The 26,491-nt window shown below is 38.7% G+C and overlaps 1 protein-coding gene and 1 pseudogene across 3 annotated transcripts in view; both read left to right on the top strand.

Annotated features, from left to right (window-relative positions):
* The window catches only part of DIP2B (disco interacting protein 2 homolog B), a 227,997-nt gene that overhangs the window by 15,581 nt on the left and 185,925 nt on the right, over positions 1-26,491 (top strand). The window lies entirely within an intron of this gene.
* LOC133101300 (small ribosomal subunit protein uS5-like) overlaps positions 18,951-26,491 on the top strand; it is a 38,330-nt pseudogene continuing 30,789 nt past the window's right edge.

Genomic DNA, 26,491 nt, shown 5'->3' with positions numbered 1-26,491 from the left:
AAGACACTCAGTAGACACTTGTTCGTGAATAGATGGACTTTGCAGGGAGAAGATTCCAACAGGATTCCTTAGATGGTGATAGCTTTACAGAGTAAAGAAATGTCGGCTCTGTCCCAGGGCCTCTGCTGGGAAGGGACAGGGACCACTGTGGAAGCTGGCCAGGGCTGGAACTCAGGGGCCCATGATGTTTCCTGGCATTTGGTTAGTTTCTCATGTTTGTTTTTCTTTTGTTTCCTTCACCTATTTATCTGCACGCTCTGATTTTCCATGTGACTTTTACAGTTGGGTGGTGTGTGACAACTTTCCATTTTATCAGCCTACCTGGCTATTTGGCTCATACATTTCAGTTCAGCTGATATTTATTATGCAGAAGTGTATAGAAGACGCAGTGCCAAGCCTGGTAGAGCGCTTGCATGAGAGCCAGAGCTGGAGCCAGGCCGCTGAGTACCTCTGCTCCCCGCATGGAGGGACGTCCACTTCTGTGTTGCCTTGTACTTGCCTGTGTGTCGATTCCCTTTTCCTCTACCTTGACCAACTGTATTACTCACAGGATCTGATCTGAGGTGTAAGCTCATTGGGTGAGTTTTTCTGTAGAATAGATAGTGTAAGCAACCTTGTTTTGGTTTAACTGGTCAGTCCTGGTTGGGAAAAACTAAATATTTCCCACGTTTGGTTTTCCAACATCTTTTCTTGGCCACATTACATCTTTTCCAAAATGTTGGAAAACCAGGGAAGTGAAATATTTAGCCATATGGTAAATATTTGGTTTGTTGAACTGTCACACCTTTGGACAATTTATCGTAGTTTATGCAAATTGTGTGGCCAGCTAGACTTCTGAGGGCATTCATAGGCCACCCATAATGTGTCTACCTGTATGCATACAACACTTTTATTTTAGGTCCTAATGTTTTTTCTCAGGTGCCTCTTTGAGTACCTGTGTCCAAGATGATGTTCAGACACTAAATTTATTGTAATTTTACACATAGGATAAATATAATAAAAATCTCAAATATTCCATTTATTTATTATTCTGTCATCAACTTGAAGTTTATCTTTGTGGCTGAGAAATAGAACTTGTGAAACATCTTAATAATTAAGATTATCCTATTTCAGCAAAGGTTGAAAGAAATATGATTTAGATGATTACGTTGAAAACAAGACTAAAGTATTATATGTTTATCAACCAGAGATCACCGTTGCCAGAAGTAGTAAATTGCTCAGAATTCTGAATTTGATTTGATTATCTTCTAACTTTTCCTTACAATTGTAGAAAAAAGAGTTTTTCATTAGAGGTGGGGATTCTTTCCTGCCTTCCCCCCCCCACCCCACCCCCCACCCCAGTCAGTTTTAGTTGTCTGTTTCCTTACCTATAAAATGTGGCTAAGAATGCTATCAACCTTATAGGATTGATGTGAGAATTAAATCAGTTAATACATAAAAATACAGTGATTAGAACAGTGCCCAGCCAGGAAGTCCCTGACAGTAGTTTTTGATAGTTATTTGCAGAGATAAGATATTGCAAACAGTATCTTTATTGCATAATAAATGCCATAAGGAAGGCATGTACAAATACTGAGGGTGCTCAGGCGAAGGGCGTTCATGTACCTGTGGTGTTTCTGGGGAGGAGTATCACTCAGGCTCAGAGTCATCAGTTGAATAGGAGTTCGGTGGGAGGACAGACCAGGGAGGAGGATAGTTTAGGTTTGGAGAAAGACATGGGTTTGTGAATCACTGGATTATGTTGGAGGAATTACGATGATGTAGTAGTCATTGCTAGAGCATAAAGAGTAAGCTCAGTAGGTCCAATAGCCTGGACAGGTGGGTAGGTCTTAGAATCTTAAATTTTATCTCGTAGGTTCTTGCTTCTCAGTAGGAAATGTGCCAGGATACTCAAAACTGTAGGATAAACATAGTACATCTTCTTGGGGTATCCATTTAATTGAATTTGGGGGAAATTATTGCTATATTAAAACATGAATATATTATAATACAGGATTTAAAATCCAAGATAAAATATAATTTTTAACATTTTAAATAAAAAAATAATACATTTTGCCTTAGTTGCTGGCTTCTTCAGGCTGTGCCTCTTCTAGACCGTCCATCCCCCCCATCACTTTCTTCAGGTGTACGTTTAAAGAGCACCCATATAGGTCATGGGGAATCATTGAGGAATTGTAAGCAGGAGTGGATGACATCTGTATTTGGTGGAGATCAGCCTAGAGGAGGATGGTTTCAGGCTCCTGTGTCACACAGTCAAGGGTCACCATTCACAAAGAATACAATGCGAAATACCTTAAGTAGATAAGGACAGGGCAAGAGGGCAAGACAGGACATGGAGAGTTATAAGGTGGCTACTGAAATGAGCTGGTGGCTTCTGCAGTGGGATTGGGGAAGAGGGAATGAAAAGAGGTATTTAAGGAGGTAGAATCGAAGAGACTCGTGTAGAAGAGGAGAGCGTGTGATGTGTTGGAAGAACCTAAGTTGACGCCTAAGAAACTTAAATTTCTGGCTTAGCATCTTGAGGGAAAGAGGGCACCATTTTCTAGTACAAGGAATAGCAGAACAGTTTGGAGTACGGGAGGAGATAAATTCAGTGTTCCTGAATTGGAGGGGTCTTTGGGCCATGCGGGTGAAGGTGAGTAGCGGGCAGTTGGCTATGTGTGTGTGGAGCTCTTTAGAAAGGCCTGTCCTGATGACACACCTTCAGTTTTCCTGAGTGGCCACCACTGGCAGTGAGGCCGACGGGCATGACTGAGGTGGTCCGAGGGGAGCACAGTGAGTGAGAAGAGGCTAAACAGAGAGCTCTGGAAGTGCTGCCATTTAAGGGGGGAGGCTGAAGGAAAGGAACCTGAGAAACTGTCAGAGGTATGTGTGGCCAAAGAGGGAGAAGAGCAAAGCAGCGGGGAATTTCAAGAAGTGCCTGTCGCTGCAAGAGAGTTTAAGAGTAGACTGGGAAACGCTGTCCAGATTTACCGGTGGAGGAGGCCACTGCTGGTGACCTTTGCCTGAGCTGTTTCAGTGGTGTTGGGGGTGGGGACTGCAAACCTGTCCGGAGAGGGTGAGGCATCCAAGGCGGGAGAGGAAGTAGAGGCAGGCTGCACGCGCTGCTCTTGGGAGCCTGGATCTGTGAAGTGGAGGAGAGAACAGTAGCTAGGATGCTTATACATTCACCTCCTCTTTCTCTTCCCCTGGAAAGTAAGTTGCACGAGGGCAGGAACTTCGTTTTATTTACTGCTATATCTCCAGGGTAGAAGAGAGCTCCTGGCACCTAGTAGGTGCTCAGTAAATATTTGGTGGCTGAATTAATGAGTTATGTTAAGATGGGAGAGACTTGAGCATGTTCATTTGTAGGGTGGAAGGGTAAGAGGTCTTGGAGAAGAAGGTTTGAAGGTCTAGAGGAGAAAGGATGTGATGGAACATGGTCTCCATGAGTCAGGAAAGTTTGAGATTCCAGGCCCCTCTGGAGTGACTATCCAGGATACCAGGAGTGACTCCTTTTCTGCTGAAACTGAAGGAAAGGAGGAACGGATGGGAGCAGAGGCAAATGTTTACAGGTGGTGGAGGAGGAAGTTGAGGGAGTTCTCTCCTGATGGTCTTATGAGTATTCTCTAAGTTAAAAATAAATTAAGAATGAGTATCATGTGTGTATCCTTGGAAAACATTTTGTGAAGACATACAAAAAAGCCACCCCTATTTAAGCAGCTATGCTTGTGGGGAGAGTCATAGACAGGTAATTGTAGGCGCACACAAGGTTGTGGTCAGTGATATAAAGGGTAGATGAGGTAAGGATGCGCCCAGGGGATGAGTAAGTAGGTGAGACAAGAGGTCTCAAGTTTCAGACGGGAATGCAGGGAGTGGCTGGGAGCTGGGAGGAGGGATCCATACACACTGTGCACGCCATTTCATCCTGCCCCAGGAACCTTCTGTCAGTAGGAGACTGTCCTTGGATCATGGGGAAGTGGGAGGAGAGGCAGTGCATGAAGCTCGGTCTTTCCTCTTTGAGATAAAATGAACTGAAACCTGAGCCTTGAGGGAAGTAGAGTCACTCATTGTTAGTAACTCTTCTGGTTCTAACCAGGCTGGTTTTCCAGTGATTTATTTCTGATTCATTTGATAGGAAACTGCTTTCCCAACTTTTGACAAACCTGTTATCTGAAATGATTTGTCTGTTTAGAAGCACAGGTAGTAGTGAGAAAGGATATGAGAGTGTCGCAGTGAGTCATAAAGAACAAGACATGACCATATTTATTTACTACATCAGGCTTTAGCTAGAATTAATTTAAAGAATATTAAAGTGTCCATTTTATTTTAATTAGCAATTGTTTAGTAATAAAGTTTCACTTGTTCAGAATTCTCTATTTTCAGTCTATTCGAGTTCAGGACTACTTACTTCTCAGAAACTTTCTGAAAGGGAAACTAGGGTAGTAAGGATGGGTCTTAGAGGGAAGAGATATGGCAACATATGTATTTGTGTAACTGATTCACTTTGTTGTAAAGCAGAAGCTAGCACACCATTGTAAAGCAATTATACTTCAATAAAGATGTTTAAAAAAAAAAAAAAAAAAAAAAGGATGGGTCTTTTAGTCTTCTAGACTTTCGTTGAAATTAAATAACCCAGTGAAGCAAATTTTGTTTTTATCTTTTGCTATTAACCTTAATGGCCATTATTGCAAATCAGTCTGACAGCTAAGCAGTATGAGGCAGGGTAGAGTTGAACTTGAGTCCTGGCTACTTCTGTTCTTGCATTTCTCACATGTTAAAACACGTTCCCTATAAAATGAGCAGAGGATCTTTCAGAAGGGGATCTGATTCTAAGAGTTAAAGGGGTTTTGCTTAGAACAAGTTGCAAATTCTAATCACTTATTTAACTGCCCTATCAGGGAAGGCAGGTTTATGGTGTAAAAAGCACCTGTCAGTTTTTGGAGATGGAGAGAAGTACCTTTTTTTCTCTTGACAGAAAGTGAAATCAGAGGTTGGCTAAGACATACTAATTGGAACTTGGTATCGTCTCAGTTGGCTCAGTACTTAGAATTCATTTTCTCTAAGCCAGTGGTCCCCAATCTTTCTGACACCAGGGACTGGTTTCGTGGAAGACAATTTTTCCACAGATGGGGTGGGGGAGGGTTCAGGTGGAATGGGGGCGACGGGGAGCAGCAGAGGAAGCTTCGCTCGCTTGCCCGCCCCTCACCTCCTGCTTGCGTCCCGGTTCCTAACAGGCCGTGGACCGGAACCAGTCAGCAAGGGTTGGGGACCCTTGCTGCAAGCCATCCCAGTTCTGATGGGGAATGGGGGGGAACCCTATATGCCTCCACCTCATTCCCCCCAATTCTAAGTTTTTTAGCCATTAGTTGAATAGTTAGAACTCCAGTTAGGCCTTTATTTGGGGGAAGAAGAATGACTTTATCAGCATTTGGGGGAGAACCTAGGGGACAAGAGAGTCTTCAGGTCAATTTGGCATCAACAAGCTAAGGACCTATTTCTCATTTTTACAGAGAACTAAGTTATAGCCAGATCCCTATTTTCCTGGAATTTATGTTGTGTGTGTGTGTGTGTCTAAGAGAACATGTTGAAGACTTTTGAAAGAGACCTGACGTCTGGACCCTCTTTACAGATTCTCATTTTTGTTGCCTTTTACAGGAATCAACTGGGAAAGCATTCTGAGATGAGGCATGTCAGAGGCAGTGAGTGAGGTAACAGGGAAAAGGTCACTGGGTTCTGGTCCCATTTCTGCTATTTACAAGCTTTGTGACCTCAGGCAAATCATTTAACCTTTCCTGGCCTCTGGGAGATGAAGTGGCTAGATGAGGGAATCTAGTTCTTTCCAGCTCTTAATTCCTGAGGTGACCTGTGAGTATGGTTTAGGAAAATGTATGAAGAAAAAATCATATATATATATATATATATATTTTTTTCCCCCCCTTGGCCGTGCCACACCGCGCAGCATGTGGGATCTTAGTTCCCCGACTAGGGATCGAACCCGGATTGAACCCATGTCCCCTGCATTGTAAGGCAGATTCTTAACCACTGCACCACCAGGGAAGTCCCCCCTTACATTTCTGTTTATTCTTCCCAGAGGCTGGAAATCATGTCTTATTCGTCTTTACTTTCCTTATTGTAAAACATTGAGGGGAAGAAAGGTGATATGTGAGGAAATAGGTAACAGCAGAGTCAAAGATGGCCCAGATTTTAATTTGGGGTAATGGGAGAATGTTTATGTTATACGTAGAAATACCTGAGGTGCTGGTTTGGGGAGAAGATGATGAATATAATTTTGGGCATGATGGAATCTGTGGCACTGGCAGGACATTCAGGTAGACTGTTCAATAGGCAGTTAGAAATGGTGAATTATATCCTGGAGCGGTTGGAGGATTTGAGCACCATCTTCATGAGGTTCATCAGGGTGAGTCAGATCTTTGAAAGGGAAAGTGAAAAATGAAGCTAAGGGGGAATGCCTGTATTTAGGAAGCTAGAGGAGAAAGAAGAGTCATCCAGGCTGCCAGAGGTGATCGCAGAAATAGGAGGTGTACTGGGGTGCGTAGTAAGTGGCTTTTATGGAGGTAAATACTCAACTATGTTAAAGCTACAGAGAGGTTAGGAGGATTAGATGAGGGAATACAGATGATTGGATTAGTCAGTTCCAGTCCTGTGGGTGGACCAGAGGCTACATTAAAAAGTGATGAGGACACAGAAACAATGAGTCTGTAGGCTTCTTAGTTTGAAGTTGGGAAAAATGAATTAAAGAACAAGGGCAGGTTCAAAGGAGTACTTATTTCTTTTACTTTATTATTATTTTTTAATAATAGAGGATACTGAGAAATCTTTATAGGCCTGGGAGGCTAAGAATGGAGGCTAAGAAAAGATTGTGTTGGCTAGGAAGATTTGGACACAGATTAGATCCCTGGAGGGTAGATGAGGGTGAATTTGAGAGCAGGCTGCCATCCAGTTGGAGGAGGAGCATCTCTCTGAGACAGGAAGAATGGTTTGGTTGAAAAAAATGATTTAGGGAGAGGAAATTGGTGTGGGATTAAAGGGAAAAGAATATTCAGAAAGATGGAAGCATGGGGTTTTGAGAAATGTGAAAAGAATTAGAGCAGCAGCGGCAGGGGAGTTTGGGAGGAATTAATGAAACAGTGAAAGCAATTCTGGTGCTCGTAGGCAGACAGTGTGGTCAGCATGAATTTGGAGGGGACGCAGTTGTGATGCTTGTGTCCAACTGTGAGATCAGGGTGTCATACAGGTCGTCAGTGTGAATGACGCTGGCTACAAGGACAGTGACAGGACCTGGGGTCTGGGGGGAAGCAAAAGAAACCAGCGGTAAAGATGGAATGTGCTCTGGGGGCTTCAGGACTTCAGTGCCCTAACCTGGGCTTCGTAGTTCAGACCAGCAGCATTCCTGAGTCCCTGTGTGTTTGTGTTTATGAAGCAGGAAAAAAGATGGTCTTATTTAAGGGTTATTGAGGTGGAAATGAGGTATGAGAATACTTGCAAGAATACTGTGCATTTTTTTCCTATTAAATTAAAAAAAAATGGCATGGGAACATTGTTGAAAAACTCCATGAAATGGAAAAATAGCCTCCCTCCTCCCCCCGCCCAGCCCCATCCCACTTCCCAAGGTGTAGCCATTTTTTATCAGTTAGTAGTATAACTTTCAGTATGTTAAGTCACCTTTAGGAAGCATATCTTGATTCTCTGCTATGAACAGTTGAGAAGTGTACTCTTTTCCAGTACTCTTTCCTTCTGAGTTTTTGCAGTCATATTAGTGTTCTTTTTTTTAAAAAAAAACCCTTTATTTTTTTTTTTTAAGTCTTTATTGAATATGTTACAGTATTGCTTCTGTTTTTTGTTTTGGTTTTTTGGCCTCCAGGCATGTGGGATCTTAGCTCCCCAACCAGGGATTGAACCCACATCCCCTGCATTGGAAGGTGAAGTCTTAACCACTGGACCACCAGGGAAGTCCCTACTGGATCTACTTTTAATTTCGTCTCTGCTTTCTATGTTCCTTCTCGGTCTTACTCAGCTGCTGTTGTTTCTCATACTTTAAGTTGTCATTTTTCTTGTATTCTTCTTAAAATTTGGAGTAGTTATTTTTGATATGGGGTGCAAGAGAGTTAAACTTTTAAGTCCTTGCCTTTCAGTAACGTCTTTATCTCTCATTTGATTGTCATTTCTGTGAATGTAACTTGTTTTTATACTCTGGACGCTTTTAGGGTTTGCTTTTCATCTTTGGAGTTCTGATGTTTTCCCTAGGGTGTGTCTAGGTGCCTGTCTTCTCCATCATCCTGTTTGGGAGCTAGAAGACTCTTTGAATTTACTGGCTGTCTTTCTGGAGCTCAGGGAGAATTTTGTTTTATTACTTCTTCCCTTCCATGTGCTGTGTTTTTAAATCTGTTTTGTGTTTGCTGTCTTTCCTCTCTCTCTTTTACTTACCTTCCGTTTTAACAGCAGGTTTATTCTTAATTTTTATAGACGTGATATCCTCTTGAATCTCTCTGAGCATGCTAATTAGCATTTTTTTAAAGTTCTCTTTTAATTCCTGAAATAACTCATATTTCCTTTGGGGCATGTTTTTCCAGAGGTCCATCTTGGTCTACTTTTCCTGTTCTGTTGGGTTTCCTCAAATGTCATTCGTGGTTGTTCACAGTTAATGTGTGACTAGGTTGGTTAGGTAGTTGGTGTGGTTTTCTTCTGGAGTTGAATAGGTCTTACTAGCTATTTACATTTTTATTATGGAATATCACATACAAAAGAGTATATGTTATGTGTGTGCACAGTTTAAGGAAAAACAGCAAATTGTCCATGATCTAGTTTAAGAACTGAAACCTTAAAATACCTCTGAAGGCCCGTTGGGCCTGTCCTGTTACTTTCACCTCACTCTCAAATGTAGCCATCATCCTGAATTTTGTTACTCATTCCCTATTTCTGCTTTATAGTTTGTATGTATCCCAAACAAAGTATTATTTAGTTTTGTAAGTTTATGAACTTTAGGAGTGGAATCATGCTGTGTATATTCTTCTGTGACTTGCTTTTTTTTTTTTCTTTTGCTCAGCATTGTTTACGAGGTTCATTCTTGCTGATGCAGGTTACTGTAGTTCTTTTTTTGTTTTCCTGCTGCTCTAGCATTCCATTGCATGAATTCACCTCATTTTATTAGTTCATTCACCAATTGGCAGATATTTTAGTTGTTTCTAGTTTTTTGCTGTTGCAAATGTCATTGCTATGAACATTCCTGTGTATGCCTTCTACATTTAAATATATATGTATATGTTTATACCTTTAGTCATGGATTTTCAAATGCATATATAAAAGTCTAGAATTAAACAGAACAAAATCTCTGGATAGGAAATTGTGAATGATTAAAAATGCTTTTATAAACTTTGTATTTTCCATAGTTCCTTACATGCCCTTAATTTTATGGTCTGGAATTTTAAAAAATCAACTGAACATACACACTATTTTTCTTTGGAAAACACAGAAAAGGATAAGAGTTGGTAAGAGAAATTTGCATTAATAAATGTGGAAAAATTCAGTGCCACTTTCATAATGTTAACTATGGTTTTTTGCATGCTTAAAGGTTTTGTAGAGTCATTAACAATGCCATCTATATCAAGTTAGTCTATTTGTAAGTACTTCCAGGCTTGAATTATAGTGTTTATGTCAAGTTTGTAACTTTTTAAACTTCTTTTCTGTTACTTTCCTTTTCATCTACCATCAGTCACTCACATTTCCTTTGTCAGCATCATGCAGGATAAAGGAGACCTATCAAAAACATGTGCTATCCGAGGACAAAGAATATTTTTGAAAGCATTCAAATAATTTAAGAGATTTATTATAGGTTAATTGAGCTTTTGAATTGTGAAGATTTTGGTTTTTGTTTTTATTTTAGTGGTAAGGTTTCTCAGAATGAAGCGTGCCAGGCTTTTGATAATGATTTTTGATACTCTAAATAACACAGACTCACTTGGGGTAACAGTTTTTCTATATTGCCTCACTGACTCAGAGCACCAGGTGACTGAGCAAATAGATCATTCAAAACAACTGATCAGGACTTCCCTAGTGGCGCAGTGGTTAAGAATCCGCCTGCCAATGCAGGGGACACGGGTTCGATCTCTGGTCTGGGAAGATCCCACATGCCGTGGAGCAACTAAGCCCGTGCGCCACAACTACTGAGGCTGTGTGCCACAACTACTGAAGCCCTTGCGCCTAGAGCCCATGCTCCGCAACAAGAGAAGCCACCGCAATGAGAAGCCCGGGCACCGCAATGGAGTAACCCCCGCTCACCACAACAAGAGAAAGCCTGCGCACAGCAATGGAGACCCAATGCAGCCAAAAATACATTAAAAAATAATAATAACAAATAAAAATTTTAAAAAAACCCAACTGATCACAGAGCTTGGGAAATTTGTGTTCAATTTTCATTGATTGGTAATAGAACTGATAAACTTGGCCTCAGACATAAGGAAAAATCCATTTTATATACCAGTAAACTTTGTGGAACAGTTTTGTTTGACCTTCATTTAAAGATGCACCTCCTCTGATAAACATCACTCACAGGCCTCTGGAGTTTTTACTCTAAGACAAGTGTCATTCTTTGAGTGCTTCCTGAAGTACAAAACATGGTAATACATCCATTTAAACATATTATGGGAGTTGGTTGAAAATTTTTGATGATCACCATGGTATTAAATTTGGATAATGGAACTTGCTTGATGTAAGCAGTTTTCCTCAGTTGGTTTATGAAAAGAACCTAAACCTCAAGTTTTGAAGGAATCCCAGAGGTCCTCCTCACTCGCACCACCTCTTTGCAGCAACATGTACTGTACAAACTTGAGAAAAATTGGCCGTGATGCCAGTTTTAATTCAGGAAGGTCAAGTTTCAGAGTTGGGTGGAAGAAGAAAGTTGATAATAGCTTAGACTTGTGTATGGCTTAGGAGATTAGAAAGTGAAAATTGGGGTTGATGCAACAACCTACTTAATGTCCATATTAACTCCTAAAATGTGAGCACTTTGTTTCTTATATAATCTCCTTTTCATATTTTACCAAGCAAAATACTTCATGATCTCTGTGCCCTACCATGGGAAAGCCTTTTAGAAATTTTATTTTGGTCTTGGATGATTTAAAATATTTGTGAATGTACTGTAGAGAAATGTTAGTTTTTCCCATACAGAATGTGATGCTCTTATTTATTGATTAGTCCCATCTTAACAAGATTTATAGAGTCTGGAGGAAAAGATGGGGAGAAAATGACCCAAATATTGTATTTAATATTTTAGTTATTTTTAAGGTAAGTTAGTAAGGGAAAGGGATCCATGTGTACTTGGTTTGAATGAGAGTCAAAATCCCTAAAAGTGCTTAGGGTGTTAGTAATAGTTGTAATTCCGGTTTGAAATCTGCATCATCGCAGTATAAAAACTGAACTGATGTACTGACAGTTGGAGGGGAAATTTCTTTTTTTTTTAATCCATGGTCACAGACAACTTCTGTTTGGAGAACAGAGAGAAAGGCAGGCTAAGAGAAATACAAATAGAAAATGTTTAATCCTGTGTTGTGGCTTACTGTAGCATTTCTTATTCCCTTAAATTTTGGACTAGACTTTTACTAGAGTTCTGTGAACTTGAGTGGTATGTGTGATTGCCAGCTGTGTGACCTTTTGAAGTTTGGAACTTTCTGGAATCTTAATTCCTTGTACTCTCCAACCTGTAGTGTGGGAAGGTAACACGCATACACACACACACGCACACACACAATTAGGGCAAGCGAGAGAATCTCGTAAATGGTAAAAAGCGACAGTTGTCTTGGAATTCATAAACATGTTTAAAAGTTCATTTTTTCATTTGCGTAGATGTGTATTTCAGTAAGTTTTTCCTCTCTTCATTTTCCTTCATAAAAGGAAAAGATTTTTTATTCCTGAGTTATCACTCTCCTAAAATCTACTGTTTTGCTCAGATCTGTGCTATGTATAGAGTGTTATATTCCTGCCCACGTCTGATGCGGAAGGAGAGACACAGAGAGGAGAGTGGTGACTGACTCAGAGAGATGTAAATGATCTTATTATACTTGAGCTGCAACCACACCTAGAAACCTTGACAATAACAGGGTCTGTGTTTGATATTCCTTACTTGTTAAATCCTGTCTGGATTTTATTATGTCACATGTGTGTTCATCAGCAAAGTCGAACGGGTGCTAGAACAATTGCAAAGCCTGTATCAGACTCATGATTACACTGTTTCTCACTTTGGCCGTACAAAGAAAATGAAACACGTAACCAAAACAAATTTCTAGTTGTTTCTGGTATTGTTGGTCTGGTTCAGTGGTTTCAGTGCTACAGATCCTATACCAAGATAGATTTTCATGGGTAAATTCATTAAGGTTAAGATAGTCTCAATGTCTGTGGCAAGCCGTTAATGTTTTTAAAATAACTTTTCCCTCATAAAAATAACACATGCTTTTTAAAAAAAAAAAAATTTATTTATTTTTGGCTGCATGGGGTCTTCGCTGCTGCGTGCAGGCTTTCTCTAGTTGCGGCGAGCGGGGGCTACTCTTCCTTGCAGTGCGCGGGCTTCTCATTGCAGTGGCTTCTCTTGTTGTGGAGCACAGGCTCTAGGAGTGCGGGCTTCAGTAGTTGTGGTGTGCAGGCTCAGTAGTTGTGGCTCGTGGGCTCTAGAGCACAGGCCCAGTAGTTGTGCACGGGCTTAGTTGTTCCAAGGCATGTGGGATCTTCCCGGACCAGGGCTTGAACCTGTGTCCCCTGCATTGGCAGGCAGATTCTTAATCACTGAACCACCTGGGAAGTCCCACACATGCTTAATTTAAAAAAAAAAAAAAAGGAAACTAAAGAAGAAAATGACTATTTCCTTAAACCTAACACCCAAATATAAACACTAATACTATTAAGTAAATCTCCTTCCAGTCACTTTTCTATTTACATATCTTTTTAAAAAATCGAGGTACTACAGTAAATTCAGTTTAGTTAACTTAAAAAAAAAACTATTTTGAACATTTCCTATTTCATCATTCTTTAAAAACATGACTAAGTAATATTCCATGGGTTTGGATATACCATAATATTTGGATATTCACCTACTGTTGGAATTATAGGTAGCTTTCAGTTTTTCTCCAGTAAACTGCTTTTAAAGTAAACTTTCAGGGAATTTCCTGGTGGTCCAGTGGTTAGGACTCAGCGCCTTCACTGCCAAGGGCTGCGTTCAATCCCTGGTCAGGGAACTAAGATCCTGCAAGCCTCGCAGTGCAGTCAAAAAAAAAAAAATTATAAAGTAAACTTTTAAATTGAAGTATAACTTATACAAAAAAGGAGTCCAAATGATAAACATATAGCTTAGAGAATTTGTAGTGAATTTTTATAACATGAACACACCCATGAAACCACCCAGATCAAGAAAGAGAAAGTTAATTACCAGCATCCAGAAGTTGTGCCCCTTCCCGGTTATTACCTCCCCAAAGTTAACCACTACTCTGGCTCCATTCATCATTGATTGGTTTTGCCTGATATGAATTTTACATAAATGGAGTCATATATATGTTCTCCTTAGTTCCTGGCTTCTGTTACTCAACATTGTATCTGTGAGTTTCATCATGTTGTTACTTACAGCAGTAGCTAATTCTTTTTATTCTGTACAGTATTTAATTGCATGACTATACTACAGTTTATTATTCATTCTGCTGTTTGTGGACATTTGGTTTATTTCCAGTTTTGGCTCTTATGAATGTTCTTCTATATGTCTTTTGGTGCCGTACATTGGATATATACCTGGTAGTGGAAATGCATGGTCATAGGTTCACACGTTCAGTTTTCATAGATATTATCAAACGGTTTCCCAAAGTGATTGTACCAAATTCCCATCAGCAATGTATGAGAGTTCCGTTTGGTCCTATACTTACCAGCACTTGGTATTGTTAGTTTTCTTACTTTTAACCATTCTAGTAGATACATAGTAGTAGTATTTCCTAGTGGTTTTGATAGTGAGCACTTATCAGCCTTTTGGATATGCTCTTCTGTGAAGTACTTGTTCAAATGTTTTGGCAGTTTTTAAATTGTGTTTGTCTTTTTATTGATTTATAGGCATTCTTTATATATGCTGGGGATGAGTTCATTGGTTGCGTACATTGCAAATATCTTCTCTCTGTGGCTTGATGTTTTACTCTCTTAATGGTCTCTCTTGATTACACAGTAAACTTTAAAAAATTGACAGTGTTATTTTGGTAAAAATGTAGACACATTGTGCCTTGCCAGAGGTTACTTACTTGGAGGACAGTGCATAAGGGGATAATAAAATCAGAAGTTCTGTTATAGTTAGCTTTGTCCAGCATAATGGCCATGGTTTGCCTCCCCAGCAGTGCCAGCTCTCTTACAAATAAATGTGGGCCCTTCGTTGCAGGGGGAACCAGCTGAGCACGTGGATGGATCGGTGAAATTTCTCTCTAACCCTGGGAGACTACTAAAAGCTCAATCCCTTTTATTATTGGCTTAGTAGAACCATGTTTTTATACTAAGTATTGTACATACAAGTTAATGCTTAAATTGCACACAGTGGCATAGGATCTTGATATGTTTTAATCTATCCATTTAAAAAGTAGGGATTATATAAAAGAGTAAAAGTTGACTTTATTTTTCTCCAGAGTTAGAAGAAAATAAGAGCTGCAAATCAAAAGTTAAAAATATAGGTACCGAGGGCAAAAAGACAGAAAGGAAGTATTATTTAGTGGTTAAGAACTCAGGTTAGAATTCTAGCTCTTCTGTTTACTAGTTTGGCAATTTTGGTATGGTATTTAACTTCCTTCAACTTTAGTTTCCTCGTATTTGAAATGCAGGTAATAGTGAACCCACCTGGTAAGGCTTTTGTGAGGATGAAATGAGATAATTAATGGCAGGTGTCTGTGGCCCATAGAGCTCAATATATGTTTATTTACTATTATTAGGAAGTAAAGGATAAAAAATAAGATTAAAAACATTTATTTATTTGTAAGGACAAATTGAATTTACATATGCTTTTGGGAAACCAGAATTTTTTTTTTTTTGGCCGTACCACGCAGCTTGCGGGATCTTAGTTCCCCCACCAGGGATCAAACCGAGGCCTACGGCAGTGAAAGCACAGAATCCTAACCACTGGACTGCCAGGGAATTCCCGAGAAACCAGAATTTTTAAGAGAGCTAGAATAAAGATATAAGTGATCCTAAAGGTTTATAAATGCATATATTCAAAGATTGTTTTATCCCACTTTTCTCCTTTTGGGTTCAGAGTCATATCTGGATTTGAAACTGCCTCTCCTGTTTAAGCTTTTGTCCTCTGGAGGTAACTCTTCCAATCAGTGTTTGGCAGTAGACACCAGGAGTTCAGTTTATACAGCTCAACCACTTGCACTTTTTAAAAAAAATAATTGATTTTTAAAAAAACACATAATACTTGAATTGTTTTTTAAAAAGTTTTTCTTTGCCAAAAAATTGATCTCCCTCTAAGAATATAGTCATAATTTTCTGTGTTAAACCATCCTTTGATTCCTTCGGAAGACAATGAGGGAATCCTAAAATGAATTCTCTTCTTTAAGGGTAGAGAAGTAACACATAGGCATTGTCTCCTGGTTAAGAATTCATTCTATCCTTTCTGTGATTTGAGGTTCCAAAAAGAAAACAAGATATATCTGTAATATCTTATAAAAACAAAGGGAACTGGAGACTAGGTAAGTTTTAAAATATTTCTTCTGCCTTGGATTTCTAAATGAACAAAAGGAAAGAATAAACTTCATGAATATTATTCTCTACTGTTATAGACTGTCTAGGTTAGTGCTTAGTAAAAAAACATTTTTTATTATGGAATATCTCATTCATAAGAATAGAAAGAATAGTATAACAAATCCCTATGTACCCATCACCCAGTTTAACAATGATCAGTTTATGACCAGTCTTATTTCATTTATAACTCTATTGTCTTCCCCTCTCCCCATACTATTTTAAAGCAAATCCCAGCTATATCATTTTATCCATAAATATTTTAGTACCTATCTCTAGAAAATAAAAACAAAAACAAAAAGCTCTTAACCAAAAACAAAAAAAAACAAAAAACCTCTTAAAAACAAAACAAAAAAACCCCATTATACCATTATTACCTAAAAAAAAAAAAATTTTAGTTTTGTCAAGTATTCAGGCATGTGTTCAGAATTTCCCCAATTGGCCCATTGATTTTTCGTCTTTTTTAACTGTTTGTTTGAATTGGGTGCTTTTTGGCTGCTGTCCTGTTCCCAGTGTGCTGTATTTTGACATTGTATTTCATGTGTGGATGTTTTATAACCCTAGGATGTGAAGGACGGTGGGGTAGGGGACTAACAGAAGTTTAAGAATCTTACACGAGTGTGTGAGTTAGTAGGCCGGTCTGTGGCTCTGATTATTTGAACAGGAGGAACGTAATCAGTGCAAATTGGCCAATAGGCAGCTGCCGTTCTCCTTTAAATTTCACAAAGGTGTCTCTACATTTGCTGTTGCCACTCCATCCTCCCTACTGTGCCTTCTGCCTTCCTCCTTCCCTGGACATGTTCAATCTGTATCTAAAATATTTTATGCTCTTTTGTTTTAAAACTTGTTTTTAACCTGTGTTTGGGTCCTTGCCTCACTCTATTGTGATTATCTTTCTACTTGCTTTTCTTCCTTATCTCAATGAAAACCCCTTGAGGACAGGTACTTCCTGTTTACAGTTAACAATTCCAGTACCTAGCACAACTTAGAGTTAGTGCTCAGTAAATGTTGTGGAACTGTAACTAGGTTTTCCTTATTAATATTAATTGTTATAATTTATTACAAGACTTCAGATCTATTATAATATTTATCTCTTTGTATTAAAATAAGTCATGATGACTGACAGTCTTCTGTGTTGGGCTTTGCCCTTGGCCCTTTACATGAATTTTCTTTAATCCTTATAGTAACTAATGGATAGATAGAATCCCCATTTTATATTTGAAGAAACTGAAGCTCGAGAGGTTTATTAGTTTTCTTAAGGCCATACACGTCCATGCCTCTCTGGCTTTTAAGCCAGTGCTCTTTCCATTACATCACATCCCCAAAAGGGTTGATGTGTCTGCATGGGGGAGAGAGGGAGAGACTGATACGAAACTTAGGACACTGCCTTTGCCTCCTGAAATAGTATTCAAGAAGAGTAGGCAGGACTTCCCTGGTGGCGCAGTGGTTAAGAATCCGCCTGCCAATACAGGGGACACGGGTTCTAGCCCTGGTCTGGGAAGATCCCACATGCCACGGAGCAACTAAGCCCACACGCCACAGCTGCTGAGCCTGCACTCTAAAGCCAGCGAACCACAACCACCAAGCCCACGTGCCACAACTACTGAAGTCCACGCACCTAGAGCCCATGCTGTGCCGCAGGAGAGCCACCGCAATGAGAAGCCTGCTCGCCACAACTAGAGAAAGCCTGCGTGCAGCAACAAAGACCCAATGCAGACAAAAATAAATAAATAAATAAAAATTTTTTTAAAAAAAAGAAGAGTAGGCAGGACCAAGTCAGAGGTCAGTTATCAAGAGGCTGTATAAAAAGTTTCCATGAAGGGACTAGGGAGATAGGAAGTAGACCAGGAAATAAATTGGGAGGGTCAGAGCAGGAAAAGCTGCTTAGTTAGACATCAGACTGGAAGGCCTGGAAGAGATAGGAGGCTGGAGAGGCAAAGATAGAGACAGAGAAGGGACAGGGTACAGGCATGTCACAAACTGGTTTGAGTCAAATCTCACAAACGTGGAGTCCTTTAGCGTAAGTCCCCTTAAAGCACAGTTTGACATTTCTTGCTGGGCTAGGGGTGGGTCCTCAAAGTGAAAGACCAGACTGAACAGAGCATGAGAGCCAGGAACCAGGGATGCCTAATTAATATTCTAAGCTGCTTTTATGGTGCTGACACATAATAAATACTTAATACAGGCTTTTAAGTCAATGATGAATTTATTTCTAATCTTTTAGAGTTGCTGACATGGAAGAGATGCTGAGAACACTGTAATTTTGTAAAAATACATTTTACGTTCAACCAACAATGTTCAAAAAGGAAAAAAATAGCTCAGTTTGAGATTTGGGGCAGAAATTTGGGAGAAATACTGAGAGACATGTTCAGAAAAGGAAGACCTGTCATACTTGGACTGAAAATAAAGAAGGGGCAAGATAGCTGAAGTTAATGACTTGGTACTTGGTTATCAATATAATTGAATTCAGTGAATGCCTTTTGAACACCTATTAATGTGCCAAGACAGTGTGCCAGATATTATGCCAGGCTAGGGATAAATTAGATAGCCCTCTCTTTGGGAACTCCCAGTCTAGACTAGAGGAAGACAGAAAAAACAGTGACAACGCTTATCCTCAGTTCTATTGTGAGACATATGTCAAAGGAAGTAAGGGAACACAGGGAAGTTCTGTATTAGAGTTGCGTTCAGCTGAGATAGACAGAAAGCCCAAATTAACAGTGGTTTATGTGAGGTATAAGTTTGCTTCCCTCTCACATAAATGCTTACTTAGGTGGACTGGGGGGTGGTGTGGTATTTCATGGTGTTAGAGTATCCGTGCTAGTGCTCCACCATGTGTGGCCCCAACCTCGCGGTCTGAGATGGCAGCCTCTTCATTCAGGCAGTAGGATGGGGAAAGGAATGAAGAAGAAAAGGCATAGAGCTGTCTCTTAAAGAAGGTCCATGGACACTTGTGCTTATATTACATTGGTGAGAGCTTCATTATATAACTACCCCTGTAGTTAGCTAAAAACGGGGGTCCTACCCAAGTGCTTAGCTAAAAATGGGGGTTCCCTAACTTAGAAGAGGAGGATGAATTTTGCAGAACAGCTAACAGTCTCTGTCACTAGAACCAAATTTTACCTTTCAGAGAAAGTGATGCTTAACCTGAGACCCGAAGATGATGGGAGTTAGCCAGGTGGACAAGATCAAGGAAGGCAGAAGGAGGCATGGCGATGGAAGAGACATTGGCAGTTTGTGGAACTTCAGGTCTTAGGTTTGATTCAGCATTGGGTAGGTAAAGGGGAGCAGCCTCAGATGAGCCTGAAGAATCATTAAGAGCTGTGTCAGTCATTTTAATGAGTTTGTATTTTATTTTGTAGTCAGTCAGAGCCATTGACCAGTTTTAACCGAAGGAGTGACTTGATGAAATTTCTATATTAGAAGGGTAGCCCATGTTATTTGAAAGACAGATTTTGGGTGTGGTGAGCCCACTTTAGCTCCAAGACCACTTAGAGAGTTGTTACAGTGGTCTAGGGGAGAACTAGTGGTCTACTTTTAGTTCCCCAAGCATGCCAAAATATTCCCTTCCCCCTCTTCCCTTCCCTCCCTCCCTTCCTTCTTCCTTTTTTTTTTGTTTCTCAATTTAAAAAAAATCAAGTTCACATACCATAAAATTCACTCTTTTAAAGTGTACAAATCAGTGGTCTTTAGTATGTTCACAAAGTTGTACAACCATCAGCACTACCTAATTCCAGAACATTTTCATCACTCCAAAAGAAACCCTTACCCGTTAGCAATCACTCCCTGTTCACCCAGCCAGCCCCTGGCAACCACTAATTACTTCCTGTCTTCATGGATTTGCCTATTCTGGACATTTCATATAAACAGAGTCATATGATATGTGGCCTTTGTGTGTGGCTTCTTTCACTTAATATGTTTTCCGTGTTCATCCATGTTGTAGCATGTATCAGTACTTCATTATTTTTTTGGTTGAATAATATTCCATTGTATAGATATACCATATTTTGTTTATCAGTTTATCAGTTGAACGTTTGGGTTGTTTCTACTTTTTGGCTATTATGAATAGTACTGCTGTGAACATTAATGTGCAAATTTTTGTGTGGACATGTATTTTTAGCTCTCTTTGGTATATATCTAGGAGTGGAATTGCTGGGTCATATGGTAACTCTGTGTTTAGCTTTTTGAGGAATTGGTAGACTTTTTCCCAAGTGGCTGCACCATTTTACATTCCCACCAGCAACGTATGAGGGTTCTAATTTCTCCACATCCTTGCTAACATTTATTACCTGTCTTTTTGTTGATAGCCACCCTAGTAGGTATGTAAATGGGTTGTTCGTCTCCTTATTGTTGAATTGTACGTTTATTTTATATTGTGGATAGTAGACTCTTTTCAGATACATGATTTGCGATTATTTTCTCCCACTTCGTGGGTTCTTTCTTGATAGAACAAAGAGTTGTGAACACAAAAGTTTATTATTTTGATGAAGTCCAGTTTATTTCTTCTTTGGCTGCGTGTGCTGTTGGTGTCATATCTAAAAAAAATGGTTGCCTAATCCAAGGTCATGAAGATTTACACCTATGTTTTTCCTCTAAGAGTTACATAGTTTTAGCTCTTACCTTTAGGTCTCTAGTCCATTTGAGTTAATTTTTGTATATGGTGTAAGGTAGGGGTCCATATTTATTCTTTTGCAGATGGATATCCAGTTGTCACAGCACCATTTTTTGAAAATTCTTCTTTCCTCCACTGAATTGTCTTGGCACCTTTGTCAAAAATCAGTTTTGAAATTGGAAAGTGTGAGTCCTCCAACCTTTGTTCTTTTTTTTCAGGATTGTTTTGACTGCCAAATTGTTTCTTGCTTTCTATGCCAAATTGTTTCTTGCTTTCTAGCTATCTATTCTCTTTGTCTAAAAGACTTATCTTGCCCTTGTTCTCCTGGAGAATTTTACTTATCCTCCAAGATTCAAATCAGCACAACATCTCTGTGAAGCATTTTGTTTCTGCCTTTACAAAACCGATTGCTCTCTCCTTCAAGCCACTACTTTATTTATCTCAGTCTTCCCAAATGCAGGAATGAGCAAACTAGGGCCAGAAGACCAAATCCAGTCAGTTACGTTTTTTTTTTTTTTTTAAATGATCCAGGAGTGAAGAATGGTTTTTCAGTTATCAGTGTTACATTTTAAATGGTTATATGAGTACCTACATAATAGTCTTGATTTTGCCTTTGGCCAGTAAAGCCTAAAATATTTCCTATCTGACCCTTTAGGAAAAAGTTTGCTAAGCCCTGTATTTATCGTGCAAAGCATATGTAATATTTTACATGTCTTTCATACTAGAATGAGCTTTTTAAGGACAGGACTGAATCTTGTTCATTTTTCTGTTCCTATTGTCTATGAAAATACTTGGTATATGGTAGGGGTTTAGTGAATGTTTTTTCGATGGATGAATAGTGTGACACCAAGTTATTTTAAATTATAATTTAATTACTCTTATAATATCTTGCTTTTTTTGGCTTTATGTACTTAAATTTTGTATACAAGTGTGAATTATGTAGATTTCAGAATTCCTTTACACCTTAAGAAAGACTTACAGAATATAGTTATGGAACACCTTTTTAACAGAGAGAAAAATCAGAGTACAGATAAAGTAAGATTTATTGAGGAATTTATTAGCAATGAAAGCAGGATTCCTCCTCTTGATTTTACAGTTCCTTCTATGGAAAAGATATGAGTACAATTGAATATAGCAGGCTGCTATGCCTGTCAGCTTTGTTTCCACTCTGCACTGATTCCATCATCTTACCCTATCCTAGGCCAACCAGTTGTGCTTCCTTTCTCAAATAAGATGAAAACGGTTCATTGTTTATGCACACTTGTGCAAATATGCACAAATATAGCAAAAGCTAGTCCTGCCCTTCGGGAAATATAACGAACTAGTGTTAAGTGAGAGGCAGCATGGTTTACTCCAGGGATGGCATATAGTTTTAGATGCTTACTCCTTCCTGTCGGTTGGAGGTATGCGCTGTGGAGAATCTGAGGCCATGCCTGAGATCACTGAATAGAAACCTCTGCTTTTGTTGCAGGAAGAGGACATGTATGCCACATATTTACCTTCCATAGGTGGTGGAATAAGGCACAGTATGGAACCTGACTGATTCAGATATTTCCAACACTTATTTTTAGACAAGCTATTTTGTTCTTTGAGAGTCTCAATTTTCCTATTTGGAAATGAGTCCAGTAATACCTTCTTCACATACTTGTTAGGATTAAATAGGGTAATGCATGTGAAGCATCTACCCACTGTTTTGCAAATAATAGGTGCCTAACAAGTGTTAGCTCTCAAATAGGGATACTTCTGAACCAAGAATGATCACATCACGGCCCTATGTCTCAATTTGCAGGGGCTAATGTAGTAGGCAGTGGAGAAAGAATTTTTAAATGAGATGTCTCTTTTGAACTTATAACTGGTTTTATATATAAATAATTTAGAAATGCATTATTTACAAAACAATTTAAAAAGATACCACTTCCTATTAGGCTTTATTCCCTTTACTGAAGCTGCTTATTCAAAGGTTAACAATTTACCTTGGCTTATTTTTACTCCCTTTCCTCCTTGACATTCACAGCACTGTTAACCACAAACTTAGATGAACCCTTTCATCCCTTGGCTTTAGTGAAAATACCACTTTCTAAACAATTTCACTCTTTTTTAGGGAGGAAGGGACAAACTTTTTATAGAAGGGACAAACTTTTATGTTTAACTTTAACCATTGATTATTGATTCGATTGGTAGTTAAAATTAAAGTTTGTCTCAAAAGATTGAAAGCTATCTAGGAAGTAATAATTTCCCTGTGTAATTTTTAAAAATTAATTAATTAATTTTTTTGGCTGCATCGGGTCTTAGTTGCGGCACGCCGGATCTTTTGTTGCAGCTTGCGGACTTCTCTAGTTGCAGCACGTGGGCTTAGTTGCCCCGCGGCATGTGGGATCTTAGTTCCCTGACCAGGGATCGAACTTGCATCACCTGCATTGCAAGACGGATTCTTAACCACTGGACCACCAGGGAAGTCCTCCTGTGTAATTTAATGATGACTACAACCCTAGACAAAGAGTCATTTAAAATGCTTAATGGAAATATTAATTGGTACCATCTTTTCAAGAAGATAATTTGGCAGTAACTCAGAGCAGGGTTAACATTCTGTAATTTGGGATCCAGCACATTCCATGTCTAGCAATCTCTCGCACAAAAATAATAGCAAGAATGGTAAAAATATATATCGTGAGATGTTAATCTAAGCATTAGTCTAAGAGCAAAAGTGGGAAACAAACTAAACGCTTGTCAGTAGAAAAATAGTGAAATTGTGATTCATCTTTACTATTCATTCATTTAAAAAAATGAGCTATACATGTACTGAGCTAAAAAATGTCTGATATATTAAGTGAAAATAATCAGGCTGTGACACAGTATGTATAGCATGATTTCATTTTTGTTTTAAGAGAAGTGTGTATATGTTAAATTTTGTGTAAGCATAGGAAAAAACTCATTAATCTTAATGATTTCCATTGGAATTGGGTTTAGAGAGGCAGAGTAAGGAACTTTCACTTCTTACTATGGCTGATAATTATGGGTGACTTTTACATTTTTTGTGTGTACTTTTCTGTGATTTTTCAAATAAAGCAACCTTAAGAAAAAAGAAAAATTGATGGAGAACAGTAAGGAGGAGAAATGGATCCAGCTAGCTACTCTTAACAAGGATGCCCTTTAAAATTGTATGTATTTATATGCATACTCCTGTATATATGTATTGATACATAAATTTATGTATACACGCACAAACACATACAGAGTGAGTACAGTTGGTCATTCAGTTAAGCTGCATGATGCATTGTATTGACATGCATTTTAAAGTGCAAGACACAAAGAAGTGTTTTTTCAAACATCACAGTGTACGATAATAGTTCTTAAGTTCTTTAAGAAGTGATAGGATTTGTTCTGGGAGTGTACAGTTTTCTAGTGTTGCAGTAATGTGTGTTCATGTAATGCAGGTTACAGCTTGTTCATGTCTCTTAGTTAAAGTTTAAATTTTATGGTAATTAACCAACTGCATGACCTTTGAAACGGAGCAAAGAAAGTACTCCAGAGCAATGGAACTCTCAGTACAACCACTCTGGGTTTGGACTGTAAATTGGAATTCTCTTCCAGTGACCAAGTCAGGGATGAGAGTGGGGTCTGTTAAGAAAGCTGTGTGTTGTTCATGATTTCCTGTTTAAATTTATTTTATAATGATCTCCTTTACATGTAGAAATATTTAGCTTATGTCTCTGTGCTCTTAATTTTGTTTTTTTCTGAATAATTTTTAAAGAATTGAATCTTGTGACTTGTTCTTTTTTAGATATGGAAATTTAAGCTCCGCATGTAACAAAGGAAAAGTCCTATTCCAGATTTAATAATAAAAAATACCTAGTTGTATCAGATTTGGAAATTTTCTTAACCTTCCCTTCAGTGTCACTGGCAATTTTAGATTTTCTAGAGACTCTTCAGTTTGCAGGTTATCTGTGCTTCTGTTTTCCTCCTTCATTCCCCCGCCTGCCCCCTGGAACAGCAGCCATATGCTCTGTGTTAGTTGTTTGCCTAGTGAAGGCAAAGGAGATGCCTAGAAACTGTGGATTTTGTTTTTTTAGGCCTGACTAGTTTTGTGTGTAATAGATAACATTAAGTTTTGAGAATTTCGATGAGATCTCTTGGGTTTTAAATTTGGGATTAATACCAGCTTGCTTTTTGAGACTTGAAGTTTCCTGAAGATTTGGCCAGTTTCTTCATTGATTTTTTTCTCCGTCCATCTTTCTCATGAGACTGTGACATTCACAAGTGAATTAAGAAATTGAACTACTCGGAATCTAAGTATGAATATTTCATGAGAGACACCCTGTGTAAAAGAACGATTAGCCTCTAAGATATTCTTTATAACCATTGGTATATTACTGGGTCTGTAACAGTTTACCATATTTCAGGATTCCTGAGGGGAATGGTCTGGAGAACCTAACAGGCTTTTCCATCTCTCACGATTCATTTTACTTTATTGAAAAATTACCTTAAACATAAGGAAGTGAATAGCTGGTAGAACGGGATTCTAAACTGTGCAGCTTCAGTGGGAAGGGAGTGATCTGTCAGTCAGTGCTTGCGCTGGCTGTTAATCTACAGGCAACACACTGGCCAACTTCTGTGCAGTTGGTAAACACTGCTGTAGGCTGGCGACAGGTGCTGCTTACACACATCTCAAAGCAAGTGACAAATTGCTCTTCTTCTAGGGATTCTGTTTAGCCACAGATTTAAGGTTTATCAGTAGTGTTTACGGAACACAGTATTTTGAGGACCAGATTCTGTCATTTCTTTGTTTTGAAGTCTGTAGTCAAAGCAGCTTACATAATGTATACATTAACAATAGCTTCCATTTATTGAGTACCGCTTTGTGCCAGGCACTGTGCTAAGTGCTTTACATATATTATTTACGCAAAAACCCTGCAAGATAGGTATTGTTATTTTCATTTACACATGAGAATTAAACACCTGAACCTTTTTTTTTTTTTTTTTTTAATTAAAAATTTTTGGCTGCGCCACATAGCTTGCAGTATCTTAGTTCCCCGACCCGGGATTGAACCTGGTGGGCCCACGGCAGTGAAAGTGCCAAGTTCTACTGCTGGACTGCCAGGGAATTCCCAACACTTGGACCTTTTATCACACTTCCTTTTGGTCAACTTTTTCATTCTTTTCTTTACCTCTTTTTTTTTTAAATAACAGTGTTATTGAGATATAATTTACATGCCACAGAAGTTCACACTTTTATAGTAAGTGTACAGTGAATTTAGTGGTATTTACTCTCTTTACAAAGTTGTGCAACCATCACCACTATCTAATTTTAACATACTTTCATCATCCCATAAAGAAACCCCAAACCCATTAAAAATCACTCCTCATTTCCCTCTTGCCCTGCCGTAGGCAACCACTAAACTTCTGTCTCTATGGATTTGCTTATTCTGGATTTTTCATATAAATGAAATCATATAATGATATGTGGTCTTTTGTGACTTCTTTCACTTAACACCTTTTCTTTTTAAGGTATCAAATATTACATCAGTCAGGGTAGTTGATTCAAAAGAATAAAGCAGTAATAATATGGTAATAATTCTTTTATTATTGTTGAGTAACATGGTATTTTGAATACGTAGATTTCCCAGATGACTGATACTTACCATAAGCACATTTGAAGAGCAGAAGCTATTCAAATTTGAGTCAGGGATGATGGAAGTCAACCTAAATTGCATGATATATTTTCTCTAATTTCTTAAACATAGCATAGTTAATAACCTGGGGTTCATTATTTTGAATGTTTATTGCCCTGTACTATATTGCTGTGGTGTCCTTGGGCATTGGAGCTGTGAAAGACTGTTCATCTCTATACTGAATGGCTTCTGATTGTTGTGCTTTAACGGTTTCTGATACTTCTGTGTGAGATCAGTTCATTTATTTTAAATTTGAATTTGATTAAAATTTGTTCTTTTTCCCATACTGAGCAATATATACTCATTGTAGGAGAAGTAAAAAATCATAGCTAAGAAAAAACAAGATGAAAAATTACCCATGTACCACAGAGCTAACCATCGTGAATATTTTGGTATATATCCCTAAAGTCATACACACATGCACACACCCACGCTTGCACATGCACAGGGATGTATACGTGTATGTAAG

This window comes from Eubalaena glacialis, chromosome 11 (genome assembly GCF_028564815.1).
Source record: "Eubalaena glacialis isolate mEubGla1 chromosome 11, mEubGla1.1.hap2.+ XY, whole genome shotgun sequence".
Taxonomy (NCBI): domain Eukaryota; kingdom Metazoa; phylum Chordata; class Mammalia; order Artiodactyla; family Balaenidae; genus Eubalaena; species Eubalaena glacialis.
The sequence above is the reverse complement of the archived record's forward strand: the minus strand, read 5'-3'. Positions and strand labels throughout refer to the sequence as shown.